This window comes from Rhinolophus hipposideros, assembly GCF_964194185.1.
Source record: "Rhinolophus hipposideros genome assembly, chromosome: 2".
NCBI lineage: Eukaryota > Metazoa > Chordata > Mammalia > Chiroptera > Rhinolophidae > Rhinolophus > Rhinolophus hipposideros.
In genome coordinates, this window is record NC_138048.1 from 78,002,502 (window position 1) to 78,028,714 (window position 26,213).

At 33.3% G+C, this 26,213-nt stretch overlaps 1 pseudogene across 1 annotated transcript in view; it reads right to left on the reverse strand.

The window, feature by feature from the left end:
- LOC308510187 (glutamate dehydrogenase 1, mitochondrial-like) overlaps positions 1–19,214 on the reverse strand; it is a 122,270-nt pseudogene extending 103,056 nt beyond the window's left edge. Inside the window, exon 1 of the transcript in view lies at positions 19,131–19,214. The product of the transcript in view is annotated as a glutamate dehydrogenase 1, mitochondrial-like (transcript). The remainder of the gene's footprint in view (positions 1–19,130) is intronic.
- Positions 19,215–26,213: the final 6,999 nt, after the last annotated feature.

A 26,213-nucleotide genomic window follows, 5' to 3' on the forward strand; every position in this document is an offset into this window, starting at 1 on the left:
TCAGTGAAAGAAAACTTTGAGATTACACAGAGATTAAGTTTATCTGTTTTTTTAAAAACAACAGTAATCAATAATTTAATATAAGATCTTGCTAATATTTTCTTACCTTTAATCCTAAGTATTTGATATTTTGGGTCTACTGTAAATAGTCGAGTACTTTTTTCTTTTTAAAAATTTATTTTATATTTATTCATTGATAGCCCTTCTCAAGATATTTTTAACACACAACAATGTTTTCTATGAATGAGTACACTTTTACTTTTTTCCTTTCCAATCATTATGTCTTTTATTTCTTTTTCCTTTTTTATTGTGCTGTCTGGGAAGCCAGTAAAATGCTAAATAGAATAATTAAAGCAGAAATCTTTTCCTTGTTCCAGATGGTAAAGAAAAGCATTCAGGTTTTCATTTCTGTGTTTCATTTCAGGTTTTTTCATAGATACCCTTTACTAAATCACATACATTTTTTTTCCCTTTCTTTTTTGAAAGGTTTTATCATAATGCAGTGGTGAATTTTGCCAAAGGCCTTTTTTGAACTATTGAGATGATTGCATGATTTTTCTCCTTTATTTTATTTACAGGTGAATTAATTATACTATTGATTTTTAAACAGTAAAAAATCACTATGTTTTGGTGGTACACCAACTTGTTCTACTTGTATTATTCTTTTTATTATTGCTAGACTTATTTTGTAAACTCATGTCACTGAACATTTCTTAGTCTGTTCAGGATAAAATATCATAGATTGAGTAGCTTATTAACAACAGAAATTTATTTTGCGCCATTCTGGAGGCTAGAAGTCTAATATCTGAGTGCCAGACCTATTCCGGATCAAACTTCTCGTGGTACCCTTACATGTTTTAAAGAGTTAGTGAGCTTTCTCAGTATACTTCTATAAGGTCAGTGATCTCATTCATGAGGTCATTAGACACTCTCATGACCTAATCACCTCCCAAAAGCCTCACCTTCTAATACCAACACATTGGTTAAGTTTCAGCATATGGATTTTAGGAATACTCAAACATTTAGACTATAACAATACATTTCAGTGTTTATAAGTTATGCAGCACTTTAAAAAAATAAAGAACAGAAAATGAATAAAACATTAGAAAGAGAAGAACACATGTCTTATACAAGAAATGAGTGTCATAAATACAAGGGAGTGGTCAATTTACCCTGAGACTCACATAAAATGTTAAAAACAAGAAGTATTTAAAAAGTTTTAAAAACAATTTTAGCATAATATGTATATATATTGAGAGAGAGAGAGAGAGAGAGAGAGAGAGAGAGAGAGAGAGAGAGAGAGAGAGAGAGAGAGAGAGAGAATTGGTGAAGAGGACAGCATTAACACGTTTAGGGCAAAAAGGAAAAAAAAAAGAGAGAATTAACAGGCTTACTTGAGATAGAAAATTTCTTTAGTGAAATAATAGATTGGTGAAAAAGTTAAATAATGGCCCAGTTTCAAAGCTATTAGAACAATTCCCAGAAAGCCATGGAAAGAAATCAATGAATGAAAAACATGCTGTAGTGGATTCAACAAGATGTGGTAACAGCATGTGGGATTTGGAAAATGAGGATTTTCAAACTGGTTGATATGGGATTTTCAAACTGGTTGATACGGGAAATGGTGAAAACTATTTCAAGATAGCAAAAGAAATGGCTTGTTAGTCATGGGAAATAAAGTGTTTAATTAAAGTGTTGGTAGAACTTAAGGTGTTGAGACACCACAAATAATTATCCACCAACAAATGGAAAAGGATACTGGAAAGGAGACATAGAGATTAAAGAACCTGAAGGAAGTAAGATTGAAGAATTTCTAAATAACTGTGATGGATATTATAACAGTGATGAAATTGCAAATATTCCACTCAAATTGATTATCTGGAAATTAGCTTCCTAAAAATAAATTTCAAATTCTTATTATTTTTTTAACGTAGAAAATGCTGAGGCTGTTTAAAACTCTGTTCATAAGATTTTTTAATGACATGGGGAAATTCAGATAATTAAAAATTAAGAACAGAAATTGAAAATCTACTTTCTTACCACCACATCTTCTACTATTCCATGCATATCACAACCAGGTCCAGAAAGTTTTATAAATACAGAACTTCAACCATGTATTGTTTATTTTTTTTCTTCCTCATGCCACTTACCACTGTGTATTGAAGATAGTAGGTACTCAAATATTCTTGTGTGGTGTTTCTAAAAGGAATAAAACAGAGACATAGAAAAGAGACTTTGTAACATAATAGATAGGGTACAACAGCACTGGGACAATCATCTATTAAATAGGGGGGAGAGATTCCTAGCTTGCACTACACATGCTAAAACACTTAAATAGTTAAAAACCAAAGATGTAAAATTATTATACAACTATGAGAATTACTAAGACATTGGTGTAATAGAAGAGGTTTAAATGGGATACAAAGCAAAAATGTACAAAAAATTGTAAATTGTTTTACATTAAAATATAAAAACTTCTTTAGTGCAAAAGATATATTACATACATTTTAAAACATATTACAAATTGGGGAAATATATTTGCATTTAATTAAACAAAGAAATATTGGTATCTATAATACATAATAATTCTTAAAACAACAAAACCAACAAGGATAAATCAAACAACACAAAAGATACTAATGGGAAAGTCTATGAACATGAAATTCACAGAAACAATAAAAAGAATGGGCCCATAGTGTTGTGAAAAGATGCTTAGTCACGCTAGAAATTAGAGAAGTGCAAGTCAATAATCGTTTTTTCATGTTAGCATTTCTAAACTATCATACTGGTGATCATTAGCATCTGTGGGCACTGTTTCCAAGGGTATGAGGTAAACAGGAAAGCTTACATATTCCTAGTAGAAGTAGGAGTATATATTGTTGCAACCACCTTGAGAATCAAATCCCTGTGTAAGTTTCCATCCTAGAGATACTCCAGCAGATGTATAAAAGATTATGTGGTCAAGGTGAGTCACTGTTTAATATTTATAATAGTAAAAGAATAGAAACAAAGTCACTAAGGTAATTGATACACTTTATTCAAATGATGGAATATTTTTCATAGATAATTAAATCTATATATATATATATTCACAAGAATAAAGATAAAAATGCATAATAGAGAAAAGAAAAATAAATTCAAAAATGCGTATGGTATGCAGCCATTCAAATAGAATGAAAAACAATATAATTTATTGTTATATGAATGGATAATTATGGGACTTTTTTTAATATGTGGGAATAATACACACAGACTTCAAACTTCAAGAGAATGGTTATTTCTAAGAGGGAGGGAAAGCGCAAAGGGATGGGACTTTGGTATTACCTGCAATTATTTATTTCTGAAGAAGACAAACATAATAAAGCAAATAGCTAAACCTATGTTTAGTTTCTTGGTCTCAGTGGTGAATACTTAAGTATCAACTATGTTCATACAATATTTCAAAATTAAAATTAATCATTTCAAAATAAATAGTAAAGGTGACTAGTGTCTTCTTTATAAATTTAGGTCGGCTGGGTTTAAACATCCATTTTTTTGGAAGGGTTGTTTTCTCCATAGGAAAGCTTTACAAAAACCAAACTTTCTGTGGATCCAAGTATGACTAGAGTTTTCAGTATTCAAAACAAGAGAAACAACCTTGTTTTAAAACTAATAAAAGCTCTGAAGAACAACTACATATAAATTTCTTTTTGATTTGTCTTTGGCTCAATTAGAATGGGCTATATTAAAATTTAAATATGGCTTCTAAGCCATATACATACCATTAAATTTGCAGGAATAATGAAGCCGACCAATTTTATTCCTCTTTAATAATACATTCCTATATTTGCTCTTAAAGTAAGGTTAGCATTTATTTATTGATCATGATGCATTATCTACGTAGTGGAAACTACTAAGCAGTTTTTATCTCCTGTAATATTTCTAAATAATTCAAAAACTAATTTCTGTTTTCTTTTTCTCATTAAAGTTTGTTACTTTTAAATGTAGAAAATGTAAGTGACCTATGGCTTGGTTGGTTTCTATATTGCCCAGATGGCACAAGAACATAAAGCAGCCAGATAGAATTTGCAGACAATCACATCCCCTATAGCTTCATATTTTTCTGCATTAGTGTCTTTCCTCTCCAAGTGTTTAGGAACAGCACAAAATGATAAAACAATATACTCTTTTTTTAAGCCTGTCTCTCCATCTAAATACTAAAGTCTCTCCCATGCTTTTCATAGCCAGATATTTTCAAAAGTCTCAATGTTCTCACGTCAACTCCTATAAATTAGAAATCTGGCTTCTGCCTTCATTTTAAATCCATTAAATCTTAACTTGCTAATATCTCCAGTTGTCTTTCAATATTTATCTTATTTGACCTCTATGTGGAGAGTGATGGTATGGACCATTCTCGTTTCTCCATGGAAATGATACTTGAGGATGAGTTGAGATTTCAGAAGATAAAGTACACCTTGAGATGGAACAATAATAGAGATCCATGAACAGCTGAAAGAACATTGAGTTTTCTGCCCTGTTAATTCCGCACTTCACAGCTCATAGTGTGTAAATTACTTTTACTACTGAGTTTTGGTTTCCTTGAAGTCATTTCTTAAACATACTCTCTTTCTATTTCAACCCACATCTCAGCTTTTTCTTTTTCTTTTTTTTTTAATTTATCTGAGCTTATATAATTGGATTTGCCATTGACTAATTAATGGACTTTAGTAAATTAACTTAACATCTTAATGCCCCAGTTTCCTCGACTATAATACATGAGTATTAATGATACCTATTTGTTGTGTTGTTACGAGGATTAAACTACTTAATGTGTGAGAATAATTAAGTAGTTAAAACAATGTTTAGACCAATGGGATAAAGAGTCCAGAAACATATTTATACATACATTATCAACTACCGTTATAAAGGCAATGGTGCAGCTGTGTGCACAACTGTTGCCTTTTCAACAAATGACTGGGCCGATTGGATATCCATATGGTCAAATAAAGCTTGAGCCATACATATACATCTAACAAAATAAATACAAAACAATTACAAATATTTAGGTCTAAATGTGAAAGGTAAAGCAAGAAAGAGTTTAAAAGAACACATAGGACGACACCTTTATGATGTTGGAGTAGACAAAGATTTCTTAAACATGCACACATTGCAACCAAAAAAAAAAGTTAAATCATATATACTAAGATTTAGAAATTAGGCTCACCAAAAGTAGCCAGTAAGAGAATGAAAATGTAACCCACAGGGTGGGAGAAGATACCTGTGATACATATATCAAACAAAACAAAATAAAATATCTTGTATTTAGTATGTATAAGGATTCACACAAATCCATAAAATAGATAACTCAATAGGAAAAAAAAAGCCAAAATCTTTAACTAATATTTTATTAAGATAATAACCAAGCAAAAACAGGTTAATTTACACTAAATTACAGAAGCTAATTTACGCTGTTGAATAGTAGTGGTTCATCTCGGTGAGAATGGAGGTGGGGTTAGGTGGCAACAGAAAGGGAAGAAAAGGGGGGCTTGTGGGGTCCGGCGATGTCCTGTATCTGAGCCCTAACTATGTGAGTATTTTCAGTTTGTGTAAAAATGACAAAGCACTAGACTAAGTTATATGAAGTACCTGGCCCATAGTAAATACTATACAAATGTTAGCTTTATAATTACTACTGTTATTAGTAGTAGTTGTTATATTTAAGGAATCCCTCCCTTTTTATATCTTACTTTGAACATGACAAACCAGTTTTATTTATTTATTTATTTATTTATTTATTTATTTATTTATTTATTTATTTATTCAAAAAGTAGGTTTTAGAAGTAAGCTTTTCTTCCCATTCTTTCCAGGGTAATACTCTCCTGTTCTTTATGGTTCAGAATTTTTATAGACCTCATGCTGATTTTTTTCCTGTTTGCTCATCCTTGAACAAAGGCACATCTGCTATGCTGGGTTTTGGCCAACAGCAGGATGCGCCATTGCACTTGACCCCCACTTACGGTCCACATGAACGCTTGTAGACTCTCCCACATGGAGGTAAAACAAAGAGCAGGTTGACATAGCTTCTAGTTTAATTTTGGAGTCTAGCAGAGATTCATGTAATGTCTTTCTATCAAATTGAAGGGCATCCTTTGCTGAGCTGCTACCTCAGTCTCTGAAACACAAAGGAAATAATACAGCTCCCATATCAAAAGCTTTTTAAAGTGTGTTTCTCTGAAGCAAGTTGAAGTATCAGTTCAAAAGAAGCTTTAAAAATTATATTATGTAGATGGGAATTCTGCATACAATTTGATTTGAAAATAATTAAGTAATATAATTCCTAAAAAAAATGACTTCTAAAGAAATAATTTATATATAATACAAATTCCTTTTGACCACTTCCAGTGTATAAAATCCTGCAAAACCTCCCCACCGTACCTTCAAACACACCCATACACACACTGCTCAAAAGGCGATGCCAATCATTTTGAAACTATCATTTTGGTGAGTAAGTATGTTTCCAACTTTATACATTATTATTATGAGATACTCGGTAAGCTATGGCCCTGAAACAGTTGTAGCAAGGGAAGTCAAGATGTAGTTCAGGTGGAAGCAATTTCCTGGACATTGCAGAATAATCTCCTGGCATCAGGCTGGTAGTCACCCTTCTTTTTAGTTGGTGTAGACCCCGAGGTTCTGAAGTACTGAGAAGAAGCCGGAAGAAGATGAGGTAGAAGGAGGAGAGGAAAAAGAGGACAAAGGGAAGAGGAACTTTAGCTATTATTGATTTAAATATTCAGCATGGCTAATATGTATTAATTGGTTGTTATGTGTCTGGCAGTATGCTGAGTGCCTTATATACATTATCTCAATTATTTTTACAACACCCCATACGGTAAGTGTGCTAATCTCCATTTCATATAAAAGGCAACTAAGAATTAGAACTGATACGTAATTTGCCCAAGGCCATACACCAAGAAAGTAGAGGGCTATGATTAAAATCCAGAAAGTCTTCATCCAAATGCTTACCTTGTTTGTGCCTGACTGTGACCCTTTTTATAGAAAATTCTAAAAGTACATGATAGATGCACTGGCATCATGATATTCTGATTAAACAAAGCAATATTAGAATTAATACTGCCATTGTTGGAAGATAGTCACTAAACAGTAGCAGTCACTAATAGTCACTAATAGCAATAGTCACTAATCAATGTTTTAAAAAAATAATTTCACATATGTATGACATAAATGACATAGTCAATAGTATTGATAAAAGTGATAATAACCTATTTATATCACTAATGTTAGGAGGAATTTGAAAACAAACATTTATAAATTAAACACATTCCACCTCTGTTGACATTGTAAATATAATATATAGAAAATATATATATATATATATATATATATATATTTTAATGTAGAACAAATAAATGTGATGTGTGAAGGACAAGTTCTTACTTATTTTTGTTTGTCTGTTTTTAGCACTCAGCACAGGATTTGACCTATAAGATTACTTAATAAAAACAAAAAGCTTGCTCGATTTGAAGAGAGGCCCAGAAAGATGCGGTGCATATACACAATAGAATATTACTCAGGCATAAGAAAAAATGAATTACTGCCATTTCCAACAACATGAATGGATCTTGAGAATATCACGTTTATTGAAATAAGTCAGACAGAAAAAGTCGAGAATGATATGACGTCACTCATATGTGGGATATAAACTGAAAGCAACAAATGAAAAAGATAAACAAGCAGAGAAATAAAAACTCATAGACACAGACAATAGTTTAGTGGTTACGAGAGGTTAAGACGGGGAGGAGGAAGGTGAAAGGGAACAGAGGGTCAAATATATGTTGATGGAAAGAGACCTGAATCTAGCTTGTGAACACACAATTCAATACATAGATGATATATTAGAGAATTGTACACTTGAAACTACAAAATTTCAATACCAAATGTCATCCTAATAAGTGTAATAGAAATAAAAGATTACTTAACAAAAAATTGTTGAAAGCATGCACCATTTCTATGAGTAGACAAAGATTTCTTAAACATGTAGAGTTCATAAAATACTCAAGCATGTTGTATTAAATGATCCTCACTCAAACCCTATGAGGTATGTTCAGAGATGGGTATGTCTCCCCAACTGTGAGTTCCTTTTGCTTTAAATTCTTCCATGCATAAATTTACTTCTTTCAATTGTTCAACCATTTGAATACTGTAGTCCACAGAATGAAAGTCATTCTTTTAATAGTTAATTAAAAATAAGAGCCAATTGCCATATATTTTGTAATGCATTTTAGACAATTCTACTCATAAAGAACTCAACCAAGTCTAAATGTATTATGTAACTATAATAGGATCCTATCTTTGGGGTATCAACTTCCATTTCATATCTGTTTCTCCTTTCATGTTATTTAATTGTGTATTATAAATGATGCTCTGTGATATATTGCAATACAAAAGCCATGCCTCAGTCACACCTGGGCATACGTGTACATACTGAAGTTATCTTTATATACTATTTTTTTCACCTATGATTCAATAGTCTAGTCATGAAAATTTACATTTGCTTCAGCTCTGCTTTCTGACAACAACATTCCATTGTCAGAATCATTCATTAGGACTAGGCTTTAGTAAACACATGCCTGCATTACAGCTTCCTAACTTACCTTAGAAAATTGACACATGACAGGAGAGTGAGTCTATCACTCATAAATCTTAAATGCAATGATGGCCAGAGAAGAAAGTGTAGATATCTTCCTTCTGATGGCTCTTCACAATCAAGTCCAACTAGTTTTATATCTCCCTTCTGCTCCCTTTCTTCATTTTTTTCCTCTCATCAAATCCTACTAATTTTATTCACCACATGCCTTACTAATTTGCAGATGTGAGATTTTTGAGTACATCTCACCTTTCCACCTGGACAATCATTGTTCCAGATATTCATTTTTTTCATAAGCCCATTATATTTTAGGGTATAATTTAGTTGTCATCTATTCAAATGTCACATGTCCCTACTATGAATGTCCAGAGCTTTTTTTAACGTGTCCTGTTTTTTTGAACAACACTTAAAACCTGACATCATAGTTGTTTGTTGTTCAGATACATGTCTCGATCCAAAGGCAGTATCAGCATCCGACACAGCTATATGTTATCTCCATCTCTTTATAAACCACTGCAGGTACCTGATGTCTTATAATATTTGTGCTTGAATAATCACTATTGAATACCTTATCCATAAATATACCAAGGCATTTGATAAACAGTATTGAATTCTAATCTTTACATTTGTAGCTGTGTAACTGTGGGTTATTTATTAGGTCATTCTGTTCAATCAAAATATGGAAATAAATTATGTAATTTATCTACAAAGTATGACATGCAATAAACACTTAATAATAAACCTTCAATATGGATTTTTAAAATACTAGAATGTAATAGGTTAGAATTTCTTTCTTTCCTTTCCTTTTTTCTTTTTTTACATATTGCCTATTTTACATATTGCCTGTTTATTAATTTATCTTTAATTTTTTCTCATATTCTAGCATTTGCCTCTATTAGTCCCAGAAAATAAAATACAAAAAATTACTCTCTGAAGTTTTTCTCTTTGGCCAATCTGACCAAAAACCAAGGAAAATTCCAACAAATCTGAGTCTATGATATTTTTCCTTCAATTCTCTTTTTCTATAAAATAGCAAGTACGGCTTTAAAAAAAAAAAAAAAAAAAGAACTCATACATTTTCTAAGAGTATAAGGTCATAAAGATGACCAGCTGAAAAGTTTCATGTATATCTATAAACTTTTGTACATGGCTTTAGAAAAATTATGTCAATGGCTCTTCTGGGGAAAAACAAACAAACGTGTGTGTGTGTGTGTGTGTGTGTGTGTGTGTGTGTGTGTGTGTGTGTGTTCCAAAGGAATTATGGTTGTGAAACATATGTAAATTTTTTATAAATAGCATTACAAAATACTAACTTACTTTGCTGAACTATTAGAATTGCAAATCAATAACAAGAGGAAATCATTCTGTGATGTGCAGTCTGTGAATTGACAATTGAGACACTAAAAGAAGTGAATGCTGTTTAAGCTCTTTGTCCTGTTTCATCAGTCCTTCATGCACCCCTCTCAAGCCTGTGTAGGCTGAAAGTTCTGACAAGCCCTCAGATCTCTAGAATGAACCTTGACAATGCTATAGCTGCATCCATCTCTATTTCTGTTTGGCAACCATCAGTGTCAGCATCTTTTGTAGTTTCAGGGTCAGCAGTTCTGGACCTTCTTTGGAATGTGAATTGCTGGCTTTTTTTCTCATTTTAGTTGTTGTGGCCATATAGGCCATATATTATCTGAAGAACCGTTTCACAACCACATATTGTGTCAAAGATATCTCATAGGCACTACAAGTCTTTAAAATGTGTCTTTGTTAACTCTTCAAAGGTATGTAGAACAAGCAAATGAGCCCCTTCTTTAAGTTTGCAAATACAGTTTAGAAAAAACCCATAACTGTTTTAATGGAAAATGACAATTTGACAAAAAATTGTTCAGTATGGGGAGAAAATTAGCTTAAAAACGTAATAGCCTTTTAACCAGACCCAATGCGAAACCACTTCCTCCCTGATGTGCACTATTCTAATATGATTTTTCCTGTTTATTTTTAAATACTCTGAGCCAAGCAAACTTGTAAGTATTGAAAGTCTTAATGTCAATTTATAATTATTTCTAGACTATAAACCTTTATTATTCTTTGCATTCAGTTGGCCAGCAAATGTGGTGGAGACTTCACTTCTTACCTGCACTGTAACTCCCCCTAATTGGTCTCCCTGTCTCTAGACTTACATACTCCAAACTTTGCACAGTGATATTCCTAAAAGGCAAAACTGATGAAAAATTACTTATTTTAAATCATTTAATGGCTATTCTTTTCAGAATAAAAATCTAAGATTTTTCACCAGGTCTTAGCAGACCCTTTATGACCTGATACCTATTTATTTTTATTTCCAATTTCAACATTCTCCCCAAACGCATACCTACTCTCACAACATACTCTCAGTTTGCATAAGGTTCCATCCTCTGTCTTGCCCTCTAACCTTGTGATGAGTTTCCTCTTTGTTTAGCATACACTTGCCACCTTCTCTTTTTATATCTGACTTTCTTCTCTTTTGTCATAATTCTTCTCATTTGTTACATCCAATAAGTAGTCTCTGCCCCACCTGGGCATTCAATAGGGACATTTTGTACCATTGCTATGAATATGGGTAAATGAGATTCATACTTTATTTACAATAATCAGTGTTGCTTATGGATTTCAACTTTTTTTAATCATTTCAATCCAATTCATTGTTTCTGCATCTTCCAAACCATTGAAATCACAGCAAGGAAAATTTGCTTTTTGTTCTCTCTTTAAGATTTATCTAAATATCAGTTGTAAAAATACTTTGAAGGTACACTAGTTCTATCGAAACAGAAGTCAGAAGGTAGCGTCATCATCATCACTGCCATCATCAAGTATCAGGATGTAGTCATAAAGAGACCAGCTGGCCCCAGTCTGTCCCTTGCCACTTGCTGGATTAAGTGGAGAAGACACTAACTGGAATACGGAGAATTTATTCTACCCTGAGCATTGTTCTAAGCAATATATATGAATCCATTCTCACATTAATGTCATTAGGTAGGTAATATTTTCTCAGCTTTATAGGCTAAGTATAGATAGGTCAAGTAACTTGCCAAATGTCACAAAATGAGTAAATGCAAAGCCAAGATGTAGAAGCAGGCAATCTGTTTAACATTAACCATCTTGAGTTTGAAAAATACTTCTTTCTATAAGAGAAGATGTTGACAATGTACCCTGGAATTTTAAGAATCACACACAACAAATAGTAATAAGAAATAGTAATAAGAAATATATTAAACAGAAATAGAAATATTTTAAAAGTAATCAGGATAAACTGAAGAGTTGTGTTTTTTTTTCATTCTCACAAGTTAAAAGTGGGAATAAAAATACTTTGTTATACCTACAATATTAAAAACCATCTTATTGATTATGCACTGTAATTTAGATGCCAGAATTTTATTAATAAGCTATTTTAACTTCTTCTGTCCAAATAAAATATTTGCCATCTAAGATATTTGAGTAGAGCTATCCAAACAGAGTTGTAGTTATTAATATTCAGTGATTTTTAGAGGGATTCATGTTTTTGAGTACACAACTAGACTAAATTATTTCTACACTTTCTTCTGAATATAATATTCTATGATTCTGTTATACTTCATTAATTGCTAAAAGTTCTTCCTAAAAGAACTTAGAGTAGTCTTAAAAGAGCATGTGCTTTCAATAAATTTCCAGTGATAGGACCCAAAATCCAGTGACGAGCTTACCAACTATCATTTCCTCATTAACATAGACTCAATTCCTTGAGAGATTTTCACTGTCCGATTCCAAAGTTCACCAACTAGATATTGGTACTGATGAAAACTTTGTTACCTGAAAAGCCCTTTGAGACTGGGAGATCTCATCTATAAATTATTTGATATTATACAAGGCAAAGCTTGCCAAAGAAAGACAGGATATGAAATGAATAAGAGACTGCATCAATGCATGGAGCATACCTTTCTTCCCAGCACTAATTACAAATTTGAAAAGAAAGGGAGGGGAAAAAGGAGGGAAGAAGGAGGCAGAGAAGGAAGGAGGGAGGGAGAGATTGACTTTAATGTTTTGATTAACTTTAAAACGTTAGTTTAGCTAACTGGCCAACCTGGGAATTGTTCATTCTCTTTGCAATTCAAACACTTTAAAAGTGCTGATAGCCAGACTTCTTTAAACTATTTTAGACATATCTGCCTGATTCTTGAACTTAGCAGGTATTTGAGATCCATCGATCATGTACAATAAAACTTCCTTTTGCATTTTAATTTCTGGAAGGTTTCCATATTTAGTGTCAAATCAGCAAAGTTTTTGCTCAGGCTACTAGGCAAGGTAGTCACTTTGAAATGTGGGTGTAATAATTAGATATGCTCTAGTGTAGCCTGGAGAGGTTCTGTTTGGTTTGTTTGTTTGTTTGTTTTTCTGACTAGTTTATTCATTTATTCTATTTTTTAGATTCTACATATAAGTGAGATCATAAGGTATTTGTCTTTTTCCATCTGACTTATTTCACTTAGTATAATATTCTCTAGGTCCATCCATATCATTGCAAATGGTAAGATTGCATTCTTCTTTATGGCAAATAATATGCCACTGTACAAATGTATCAGTTTCTTAATCCAGTTATTTACCAATGGGCATTTTGGTTGTTTCCATATCTTGGCTATTGTGAAAAGCACTGCAAAAAACATAGAGGTGCATACAGTTTTTTGAATTAGTGTTTTGCATGGAAAGTTTCGATTCTCCCAAATATCATGTGAATGAGAAAGTCATGGAAAGCTTCTCATGCTCAGCAATAAGCAATAAGGCAGTGACAATGTGACTGATGGTAGTAATGAGACTGATGGTGGTAATGAGTCTGATGGTGGTCATGAGACTGATGGTGGTAATGAGACTGATGGTGGTAATGAGACTGGTGGTGGTAATGAGACTGATGGTGGTAATGAGACTGATGGTGGTAATGAGTCTAATGGTGGTAATGAGTCTGATGGTGGTAATGAGACTGATGGTGGTAACGAGCTGCACTAGGCCAGGGAAGTAGAACCCCAATAGCCAAAGAATGTACTTTCAGTTCCCGTTAAAATTCCTGCATTGTGATATGTGCTTCTTGGATTAAAATTTTAAGCCTTTAGGTTTCTGTTCATTTCCATGAATATCTCACAGCCTCAGAAAGCTTTTTAATATTTATAGCAAATTGTCTTATTTTGCCTCTAATGGATGTGTATATTAACCATACACATGTGCAAACTTTGCTTACATAATTCTCTTATTTTTCATTACCTCAATATTTTCAGCCTCAAGAAGGAAACAGTGTATAGAGAAGGTATTCTATTAACACTTGAATTGTGGCTTATCACTGCTGTGCACCATTGCTCTGATTAATTTTCAAAAGGAGAGTGACTTACAGTTTCATGGTCATCAATGGCAATGTCAAGTGAATCAATAACCTGCCATTTTTATCTTTTGACAATGCCTCTATGTCAAAAAAAAAATATTGCTTAGAGAGATACATTAACCTGTAATTGACATGAATTTATGAAATACAGAGAATAAAATATAATTTAAAAAGTGTTTAAAAAGCAATGTTTACATACTGAATACCTTCTTCTTTTATATTCAGAGTCTGGAGTTAAATGACTAAACGTGCAATAGGAAGTCTAGAAGTTGTCACATTTCAACATTCCTTCTCAATTGCACTGTTTGTGGTCTGTATGTTTAGTTTTTGAAAATATAATGCATTTTAAATAAAAACATAAAATAGCAGTGTGGTTCTATGGCCCTCTCAGGTAAAATAATGGCCATCTCAGGTAAAACAATTGTGCAAATTATTTAATCATGTAAATATGTCACTTAGGAAGAGACCCAATCTGAGCTTTATTGACCGTATCAGTTAACTCCTTCCAGCATTTTCTGAAACTGGAACAAATCCTAGTGCCTTAGAGCTGACCATCAGAGATGTGGTAAAAGATACCCCCAAGTAGACACACACTGAAAACTTTTCTTGAACTAGAAATTTCAGTTTGGAATTTCTGTTGCTCTTAGAACATCAGCTCTGCCTGGAGTCCTGCTGCCTAAAATGTCCAATGTAGTTCCATATTTAGAAACACATCATGCTAGAGTGTTTTAGAATGTCTCTGCTTCCATCCTAGTGAATCTATCCCTCCTCCCACCCTCTGGGCCTGGTGAGTCACCACATCTGTCCAAACCCTGTGCTTTCTCAGTGTACTTTCTAAGACCAAAGTAGAGCCCCTAATTCCATGGTAGTTCATCCACAAGGCATCCGACTTCAACATTGTGTAAGACCTGAGATAATACATCCTCTCTGAGAAGGTGGGTGGGATTGGGAAACTGAAGGGTTAATACCAAGAGAGCTGTGAGCTAAAACATCATGAGGGGTCCAGGGCAGAGGAAACCACGTTGTGCTGTCTGCAGAGGAAGTAGCTCAGTAAGAAGGAAAATGGAACAAATTTTACACATGTCTGAAGTGAGTGGTCAAGTACTCCTTCCATTACCACTATTATTTTAAGCCAGAAAGAGTGGGCCTTGAGATGCAAGTCCTCTGATTATCCCAGAAACCACAACTGGAATATGACCCCTCTTTCTATACATCACCACTAAGATAGATGGCTTTGGAAACAAGGCAGAAGATGGGGATTTTAAGACAGAAAAAAACGAGGTGATTTTCTTGCCTTGCTATTTCTATAGGAGAAAGACTGACAAGCCTGTGGCTCAATAACTATGAAGCGTCATCGAGCCCCTAGAATCCAGGGAAGGTTGAGGAACAGGACAGACCTATCTATTTTCTGCTTTGATTGCCACACCCATAAAAATAGGCTTCTCTTTTAAGCACGTGGATATCACTCATGTTTGCTTGAATTTGCCCCATACAATTTAGGAAGAAATACAGAAATCCTAATGAGCGTGAAACTTCTACCTAATGTTATCAAAATCAGAGGAAAAAAAGGACAAATGCATAGCTCCATATAACAGCTCACCAGTTCTATTCCCCCTCCTCTGAGGAAGTATATTGGACATAAGAAATAAATGCTATATGGTAGTGATGGATTCAGCGGACACTGGGCCAACGTGATGTACAATGAATCTAACATCATACATCTAGATTCCCATTTCAGTTTAGTTATTGAGAAAGTGTTTGTTTAGGAAAGTTGATTCAATCTTCTCTTTCTTAAAGAGGAGATACAGTTGCTTGGCTGGGTTGCTGCAAGAATTAAGGCAGACAATGTTTCTGGCCTAGAGAAAGTATCCAAAAATTGTCCTTATTAACATTATTATCACTTCTGCTTGAGCGATATATTCCTCTGCTTGACTCCCAGGTCCCTGAAGATAGGGCACATGCATTGTTTCTCTGTATTTGCAGAATTTCACAGGAGACCTGGAAGCAAGTAGATGGTGCCTAATCATTTGCTGCTTTTAATAGAACTATTCCAGACAAAACTAGGACTTAACGTCAGTGAAATAACAGGCCAGATGGAAGAGGTCTATGAAACCGAGGTGTTGCGGGAATACTAGCCACACGCAAAACAGCAGGCAAGTATAGGAAGTTCATACAGACACACAAGGCATGCTACATAGAGGGAGCTATGCACAGAAAACAGGAAGTAATAAACATAAATAAATTAGTGAGGACAATAAAAGGGACACCAGGTAAACGCATTTCAACAAGCTAGAAAAGCTTGAGCTCTGATAGCAGTCAACATGGGACATATAAGCCAGTAGTGACCAGGGAAATCTTTTAGAAGTTAGTGTAGAGTTTCCAGGTAAAATACAAAATGCCCAGTTCAATTTGAATTTCAGATAAGTGACGGATAATTACTTTGGTGTAAGTATGTTTCATACAAAACATCTCTTTATTCTTGCAACAATATTGCTAAGAATGTATAACTATGCTTTTTTTAAAAAAGAAGAAAAAATTGAGACTCTGAGAATACCTCTATACAATGTTTGGGGTGTATTTGTACAAAAAAATAATAATAATTGTGATTTATCTGAAATTCAGATTTAACTAGTGTCCTGTATTTTATTTGTTCACCTAGAAATCTTAAATCAGTGTGTGAAAATTAGGATGCCAGGCTAAAGCAGGAGTTACATATAGCAAAAAACTGAATTGCTCGACAATACCAGTAAAATCAGAATATGACCAAGACAGAGGCCCAGATGCTGGAATTCAATCTTAGTCCAAAAAATAGCTGACTCTTGTGGAAGTAACACTATTGATCTCGTCTCAGAGTTTCCAAAATAACAATAACAATAATAATAATAATAATAATAATAATAATAATAAGAAGAAGAAGAAGAAGAAGAAGAAGAAGAAGAAGAAGAAGAAGAAGAAGAAGAAGAAGAAGGAGAAGAAGAAGAAGGAGAAGAAGGAGAAGAAGAAGAATAATGCTGTTTCTGATGGCTGAGTGCATCTTACCTTCAAAACCCAGGATTTCCTTATTTCCCTCTGTGCAGGAACTGGATTGGCACTGATGTCTTTGTCAGGGATAAATGTGAAACTGCAGAAATGAGAACAGGGCCAAGAATCCAAGCGGGTTTTCATTTTTCACATTTTCATGTTTTGTATTGTATTAAATTCTGTAATCTACCTCAAATCCCTTTCAGACATCAGCTCAAGTAAATCCTAAAATAATTAATAAATATATAAGCAAAACCCTGCCCAGCCTTAGGCAATTATAGGAAAACCAAGATAAGGAATCCAGCCACAATCCCAGGAGCCACTTGATTTTCTTCCTACCTCAGTTAGCAGCCTGAGCCCCCTTTACCCTTTAAATTAACCTCTTGATGTCCTTGAAAAATACAATTGGACTTTCTTTTTGGAGGTTTTAATTAGACTCTGGAGGATAACCATTCCAAAGATTAGTTTGAGTTACTGTAAATAAATATGATTTTGGCAAAGGTATTAATTGGAGCCTCCTTTTTTGGAAGCTATTTTCAAGTCTTGTAGTTTTTATTACTTAAACCTCATTCTCTGTAGTTTTCTTCAGTCTTAAATACTTGTCCATAACAGATGCTAATTGAAATCCACAACATTTCCTGGGAGTGAAGCAAGGGGATCAATTTAATGGACTATTTTATAAGCATAACATTATGTTGTAAGGTCCATGACCTTTATAATGTGACAGAGACACATATCATTGTCCACTCCCTAAGTTCAGTATTATACAGTACAAGCTTGTAACAAATGCTACTACAATCTGGATATGTTCCCCCAAAGCAAAATATTTTGCTTCTAATATTTTTTGATGACACCCATCACACAATGAAACATTTCTACATATGTTTTCTGCTGTAATATTGTAGATTGCTATGTATGTCACCTGACCCCTATCCTAGAGGTCCATGTAGAGACTGGCCTTGAGAAACCTGAGGGACACCTTTTCCACTGAGATAGAAAAGGAGTGTTAAAAACAGGCATTTGTTATCACAACATTCTCTTTGGGTCCTTAAAGAAATGACAGTAGCTTTAGAGATAAAAATGATGGCTCTGAAAACTCAATCTTTTTGCTACTCAAAGATATAAGTATTAAACTGATTCAACACTAAAAGAATGAAAGAAATGGTTGATACCCTCTTAACTCCATGCTCTATCTGTATCCTGTCCATGATCCATTCATTCCTTTTGATTTTCTATTTGAAATACATTGGAACTTTAGAGAAAGCTCATATACTGTGATCTTTTATAATAAGACAAAGTCACTCAAATTCCTTGCCTTCCCTGAAAAGTGTTGGATTAGGAATCCCTGATTCTTCCTTTAGTGATAGAAAATAAGAGGTTTCCACCTACACTATCACCCACAATTCCATCTAGTTAATAAAAATAAAGTACATAACCTGGGCATAAGCAAATCAGGGAAATGCAGTTTTTAGCTTTCCATACTTTGCAATATGTGGCAGACGTAAAGAAGAAGGGAAGACCAAGTATCTGTTTTGTTTTGTTTTCTCAGGAACAACTTCTAAAATAACTATTAATCAATTTCTCAATAAATGATTATCTGCATACCTAGAAGGACTTGAGATACAACAGAGGTAGAGGCAATTCTGAACTATCCAAGACGATAACGGGCTAAATGACAACTTAGAGTCCTCCTCCACTCATCTCTTCCTTTTTACAGCCCCAAGTGATGTTGCTTATGTCAGGGTTCTTGTTCACATCAGACTTGGAACCTTCCCTTTCTTATAAAGGTAAACATATAAAATACATAAAATAAAAAAGCATTTTCTTGGTTGATGTTTCCATCACATAAATCAGTATTCAGTTGCAAAAAAAAATGAAATTCATTCTTGCTGGTTCAATCACAAGGGATCGGCTACATGTATTAAATTGCATACAGAATGAATGTGGAGGTTGAAGGTAAGACTGTAGAGTAAGCTTTTAGTAATGACTTTAAAAGCTCTCTGATAGCATGTGATTGCCAAGAGAACTATGAGTTTCTTCCACAATCAAAAAGCAGTTAGATCAGAAAATATCAAAATTCAAAATACTTACCTCAGCAATGCAAACACTTCTAAGATTGAGTTTTTCAATAGAAGCTGCAGAAGTATCAGAAAACATGGCTTTCACATATAACATCTCATCCAATCACATCTAGTTAATGAAAATAAAGTACATTAATCTAGGTGTAATCAAATTAGGGAAACGCAGTTTTTTAGCTTTCCTTACTTTACAGCATGTGCAGTTCACAAGAAGGAATTGATGCCAAGTGACATAGACCACACTGCCCATCTGATCACTAAATATCCAGACACCTTTATTCATATTTAAACTTCCAAACAATAACACTAGCAACAGGGAAACTTCAATGTTCAACATAATGCAGCTATAACCCCATAAAAATGAAGAAGAACCCTCTACCTTAACAGAGATGACCTAACGTTTCACAGTCACTGTTCTCATATCTGGGTGATGTTCATTCCTTTTATAATTAGCCAATATTCCCAGCATTACATCCTGTAAACTATAAATTAAATAAAAGAAAATCCACCAGCATAATTGTGTATTGTATTGTATTAGATAGATAGATGACAGATAGATAAAAGACAGATAGATGACAGAATGAAGAATATAATGAATAGCTAGACAAATCCTTGCTTTTGCAACAAGGCACAAGGTTGTAGTTAGTATTTATGATATCTTTCTTTACTGCACATTTTATGTGTCCTTTGCCTTCAGAAAACCTAAGTTGTGAAGATTCATCAAATGGGACAAGCCAATGATTTATTTGTGAATAATTCAAACACCTGGAAGTCCTAGTATTGAATCATAGTAGTCTAACACTATTTTTCCCCAAGAAACATGGTAGTTGAAGCTACTTTGGAGAATCCCAGACATACTCATCCATGCCACCATTGGATGAATCTGGATCAATCCTCCCAGTACCATAGTAAACCCCTTATTTAACTATTGGTTCTGAGTCATGAGGAGCCCAAAACGATCAGGTGAAGTCTCAGTTATAAGTTCCATGGAATCATAATTGTGCCTTCTACCAAATACATTCTCCCCTTGTGCACCAAGACCTCTAAACTAGTGAGGCTACAAGCTGGGAGATAGGAACCAGAAGTTTACCTTGAAAATGATTTTGTGTAAGTGTGGGAGTTGCCATTCCTGGCTCCACTCCATGCTTTCAGGCTCCATGTACTCTGCACAAGAAATGGCAAAATGAATTTTTCAGCCTGTAAGATAGAAAGCTGAAACAGGTGTCATGTGCCACTGCACTAGGTACCATAAACTTTAAACTCATCAATATATTGCATGAGCATTGTTTTAATGGTGATTAGTGTTTGTTAAAAATAAGATTTTGAAATGCTATTCTGGCTTGAATACTCTTTGAAACGAGATTCTAAATGACCTGCTATCGGAATGAAAAGTAACCCTTCTCATAAAACTTCATTTCCAAAAGATATGTCTCTGAGTTTCATACAGTTTATATGAAACAGAAATGCCAACAGAACAATCTATTCCTACATGTATACTCTCAACATGTCCAAAACCTGACCGTATCCCCATAAAACCTACTCTTCTTATGTCAGTACCTGAAATTCCATTCTCAGATGTAAACCTGAGAGTCTTCTTCTCTTTGTGTTCCTTTCTCTCACATCCTCACTTTTCAATCAATCAAGATCCTAATTTTTGTCTATATGTTACCTAAATATATACTGCTTAAAGATCTTTCAGATCAATCCATCTCTGCCCACCTTTCTAGCCTTATCTCTTCCTAAATATCCCACCTCCTATTTTAAATGACTTTTACTTTTGTATCAATTATATATTTATTTTTTTACCATCTGGTCAGTTCACTCTCTATTTCCATTGTCTAAAAACACTTTTCTTCTCTTTCCACTTCCGTTCCCCTTTCCACTTCCGTCTCCTCCTCCACAGTAACCTTTCCCTTCCACAGACACCCATATACCTGACTCACATCATCCTTTAAATCCTACGATTGAATGCAGTTTCCTCCAGGCAATCTTCAGTGGCCTCCTACATCTAGGAGAGGTGATAGCCCATTGGGTCCCATAGCATCCTATCTCTCTACATCATATCTTCACATTGTAACAACCTCTTCACTCAAATTTATGTCTCACACTCTTTGCTATTAAGTTCATGTAATAGACATTAGTCATGCTGTAATTATAAATTTGAACTTAATGAAACTGTGTCACACCAAATATTTTTTAAATCAAAGTAATTTAAAATGAGTGTTCATGCCCATGAAGTAAGTGTAAGCACACAATCGTTATGTATGACAGTATTTGACTTCAAGTAAAAATCATGTTTCATTAAAAATAATACTTAAAATATGGTAAAGGAGCATTTCAGGTAAACTTTGGTTCACAACTCAGGCAATCAGTAACTAGGAAAGTTACCTACTTGAATAACAGTGCTTTAAGGCCCAGTAGAAATACTTACATTAGAGCAGACTACCCAGTATGAAAATCTATCTCTCTTCCCTTCTCTGACAAAGCAGCTTCCAACAAATATTAGAATAAAATGAAACCCAAGGATCTTTGGTCCTATCAGTTTCCAGATCAAAATTTGATATATTGAGGACATTTTTATATTAATTAATCATTTTTTACATCAAATGGTTTGGATTAAGGAAAATGTTTGGGGTTAACCAACACAAAACATTTAAAAAACATGTCTGTGTTTCATTGAAATTAAAAGGCAATTGGAAATAATTATCATTAGGTTTTTGGTAACTTTCATAAGAGTTTTAGACAGCTTGAACATTATTTGAGGGAAAGTAACAAAAAATACTAGCAGGATTTGATACCAGTTTCTATCCATGTCTTAGAATTAAACGACTGCTTAAATTCTGTTTCCAATGATCTATCCACTAGAACAAGTAAAGATTATCTAACTGCCTACATTTTTTTAAAAAAGCATCCTAGTGATACATTAAAATAAAAATCAATGTAAGCAAAATGTGATGAGATAATTCAGTGAAACTAAATGGATTTTTTTAAGATTCACGTTGTAATTAGGTATATCATTATTTTATAACTATTGCATAAATTAATTTATAACTGTATTTTTACATTTTGTAATAAGAAAACTTCCTAATAATACAGGTGGAGATCAAGAGTACCTTTTTATCAATTTTTTTTCTACACCAGAGTTTATCTTACACTTGAGGGCTATTTTCCAAAGACTGGTGTGCATTTTATATCATGAACATATATTAAATTAACACTAAAACTAATAAGTTCTATGTGAGCATTCAAATATATTCTCAAATATATATTGACATTTGTTTTTCCAGGGCTAGAGCTTAGGAGGCAGTACCAAGTATTGTGAGCAAGATTATGATAAATTATATTATAGTTAATATGCCATTTTTGACATTAAATGATTTATTGCTAAGAAGCTACTCACGTTAATAATGAATCACAATATTATTTTTGCAACAAAACAATAAAAAAGAAAGAAAGGCATTACTTTGTAGTATGTACTCATATTTATAGTTAAATTATATGTTGAATTCATTTTGTAGGTGTTACAAGCACTATAGTAAAGCTCCTCAATGTATGTTCTATACAATTCAGGTATCAGTTGAAAATCATTTGCATTCAGTTGAAAATCAACACTATTATAATACGTAAGCTTCTGTAATAAAGTATTGAAAGGGAATCTTAAAAATAAACCATCAACAAACAACTAATTAAAATCAAAATCCAAGAAATAAATACTAAATAGGGAATAATGACGATAAAATGCAAAAACAACAACAAAAAATGGGGACCTCATTAAAATAAACAAATATAAATTTACAACGTACTTTTTTTCCTAATCAAACTGTATATAAAGTACAGGCAGTTCTCTAAGTGTGTAGTAGAGTCAAACCACATCGTTAACAACCTTAATTTTTAAAGGAAAGATCTCCAGATAAGGTTTGCCAATAAATTCATTGGGATATGGCATTAAATCATCCTCAGAAAAATTTTAAATAATACGTGTGGTAGACTGTTCATACAAGCAGAGGTAGAAGATGTAACAGTAAATTTGAGGATGTGGCCCTAATTAGATGGTACAGCTAGAGTGTATAGCAGTAGCCTTTGAATGGTTCTGGCCAGAGACCAACAAAATAACATACTTCAGGGGAAGGTCACTCAAAGAAAACATAAAATCCAACTTTGTATATTTAAATATGTCTTGGGTTTGGCCTCCTTTCTCTAACCCCCAGTAAATAAAGCTCCAGGCAGTGTCTCTTATCTCCAAAGCAAGGGTACAATTAGAGCTGCTTTTCTATAACTATCTTTGTTATAGATCTCCATTAGTTGAAAATTATTAGAACTGACTCTGTATCAAATACAGAATATATTCTTTAATATGTTGTACATTTAAAGAAATCATGAAAACAGTTTTATGAACTGACTTGGAAATGAAGAGAACATCGGTCTGTAGTCAGAGAGAGATTAGAAAATTTCTGATTCTGTCTCTTAATAATTGAACTAATAAAAGTTAACATTTCTAAAACTCAGTTTCCTTATTTGTTAAATGGAGAATGTGATAGTTTCCTTGGAGGTTTTCTTTGATTGTTTAATGATAATTGAATAAGAATAAGATAATTTATTTAAATAGATTTACACATAATGCTAGATTCTTATAAATGAAAATTACTGTTATTACTATCATCATTCAAATTAAAGACAGAAGTTTAATTAAAGTTCAATTAATATAGCTTTATCTCCTTAAGAGTCACAACTCTGAGTTATAAACCATATGCTAAACATTCTAAAATCTACAATATATTAATGTTCTTTTGTAACTTTAATTTTCTCACTAAATAATACAATCAGTAAAACTAAAGAATGTCTTACTCATGAGCATATTTTACCACTAATTCTACTTCTTGTTGTGACAGTATGCTTGGTGAATGGTGGAATCTATTCTTATCATGTATAGGAATCAAATATGAGTCCAAATTTTTCTTAGTATTTAATATACAAATCTTAATATTTGGTGCTCATAACAGATACAAAAGGAACTACAAATTAAGATAAATATACTGGGGGAAAAATAGATGGAGAGAAAAAAATGGGGGAAATAATTTCTAATAGGGATAATTTAATGGAAAGCCAATACAGAAAACATAGAAGACTCAACAAATTAAGAAAGACTGACAAAGGTGGCAGGGTGTAATTAAGGTAGAGGAAAGAGCATGAAACCAGACAAACACAAAGCTATTTTGAGAACATTGATTTGTTTGGTCTGGATGGTACATGAGAAAGGGTAAAAAGTTAAGATTGCAAAGGAAGTTGAAGTGAAATCCTGGTTGTGCCATCCACAATTTCATATTTCTAGGTTTTTCAGCGAACCCCTTTTCTCTACTTCCTGAATAGATCACTGGATGACATCATTCTGTTTACTTGTTTTTATTTTTGTTTTGCAGCAGAATATGACTTGTGATTGTGGTCTGGTCTGGCCCAGAGAACAAGGGTGGAAATCATGTTTTCTACATTAATGCTTGGGTATATTAAACTTATGTACAGTATTGTCTCCTCTGCTAGATGGAGGTCAGTGACCCATGAAACCTTGGGAACAAGTTTGGAAGTTAGAGAACTGTCATCTTGGGTCCCTGAACTTATTTTGTCAAACCAAAGAGTGAGAACCTGTTTTGTCAAGTCATTAATATTTCAAAGTTTACCTGTTATGGCAGTTAGAATAATTTTAATGCACTGTATTATACAGGCTGCACTGAGTCATTAGATATTAGTGAACAGTTTAGAAGCAACATTCTGTATTTAAAAAGATTACTTTGTTAGTGACTTATAGTCACTTGTTTAAAGGAAGAAAGGCCTTTTTTACGAAGATTTTAAAAAAGAATAGACCATTGATTAGGGAAATTCAAACTAGGGAAAAGACAGTGAGAATAAGAAGAACTAAAAAGGCAATGACTTTCTATATCAAACTAAGACCTCCAGGGTATTTGTTATTATTATTATTTTTTGAATGTTATATTGGAACATACCTGAAGGCACTTCAATGGTAAGTAAGTAAACTAGCTTCATGTATTTAAATTGGAAAGAATCTAAGTTTAGCCAGTAAGGGATACCATTATCTGAAACCTGGAAATAGCATATTTATTTATTTTTCAAATAAGCACGCTTTGGAAGGGAAATTAATAAGAAAGTATAGAGAGTTAAGACTACAAAACAGGAAAGGAAGAAAGAAAGAAAGAAAGAAAGAAAGAAAGAAAGGAAGGAAGGAAGGAAGGAAGGAAGGAAGGAAGGAAGGAAGGAAGGAAGGAAGGAAGGAAGGAAGGAAGGAAGGAGGGAGGGAAGGAGGGACGGAGGGAGGGAGGAAGGAAGGAAAACAAAGAAACAAGAAAAAGGAAAGGTAGTATGAAAATAGCAGTGTAGATCATTTTGGGAAGTATTGCCATCTTAATATTAAAATTTCCAATCAATGAACATGGGATTTCTTTCTACTTATTTAGCTCTATTTAATTTTCTTAACATTTTAGAGCTTTCAGTAAATAAATCTTGAACTTTTTTGTTTAATTTATTCCTAAGTAATTTATTATTTTTGTGATTATTTGTGATTATTATGAGTAAAATTGTTTTCAGACTATTTATTGCTATTATTTAAAAACATAATTTTTTTATATTGATCGTGTGTTCTACAATCTTGCTGAACTCCTTTCTTATTTCTAGTAGCTTTTTAGCAGGTTTAGTAGGTTTAGCAGGTTGTACATAAAGTTTGCATTATGTACAAGGTCATACTATCCACAAACATATATATAGTATTACTTCTTCCTTTCTAATGTAGATGCCATTCTTCCATTCTAATGTAGATGCCATTTATTAATTTTTCTTGTCTTATTAGCCCACAAATAGAACCCCCAGTACAGTGTTGAACAGAGATGGTGAAAGTAGACATTCTTGTCTGATCTTTGAAGGAAAACATCAATTCTTTCTCCATTAACTATAATGTTAGCTGTTGACTTTCTGGAGACACTCTTTATATGTTGGGCAACATCTTTTAAATTTCTAGATTATTGAACTTTTCTACCACATTTGGCAACTTTTCAACCTTAATACATTTGGTATTAACTCTTTAATATTCTGT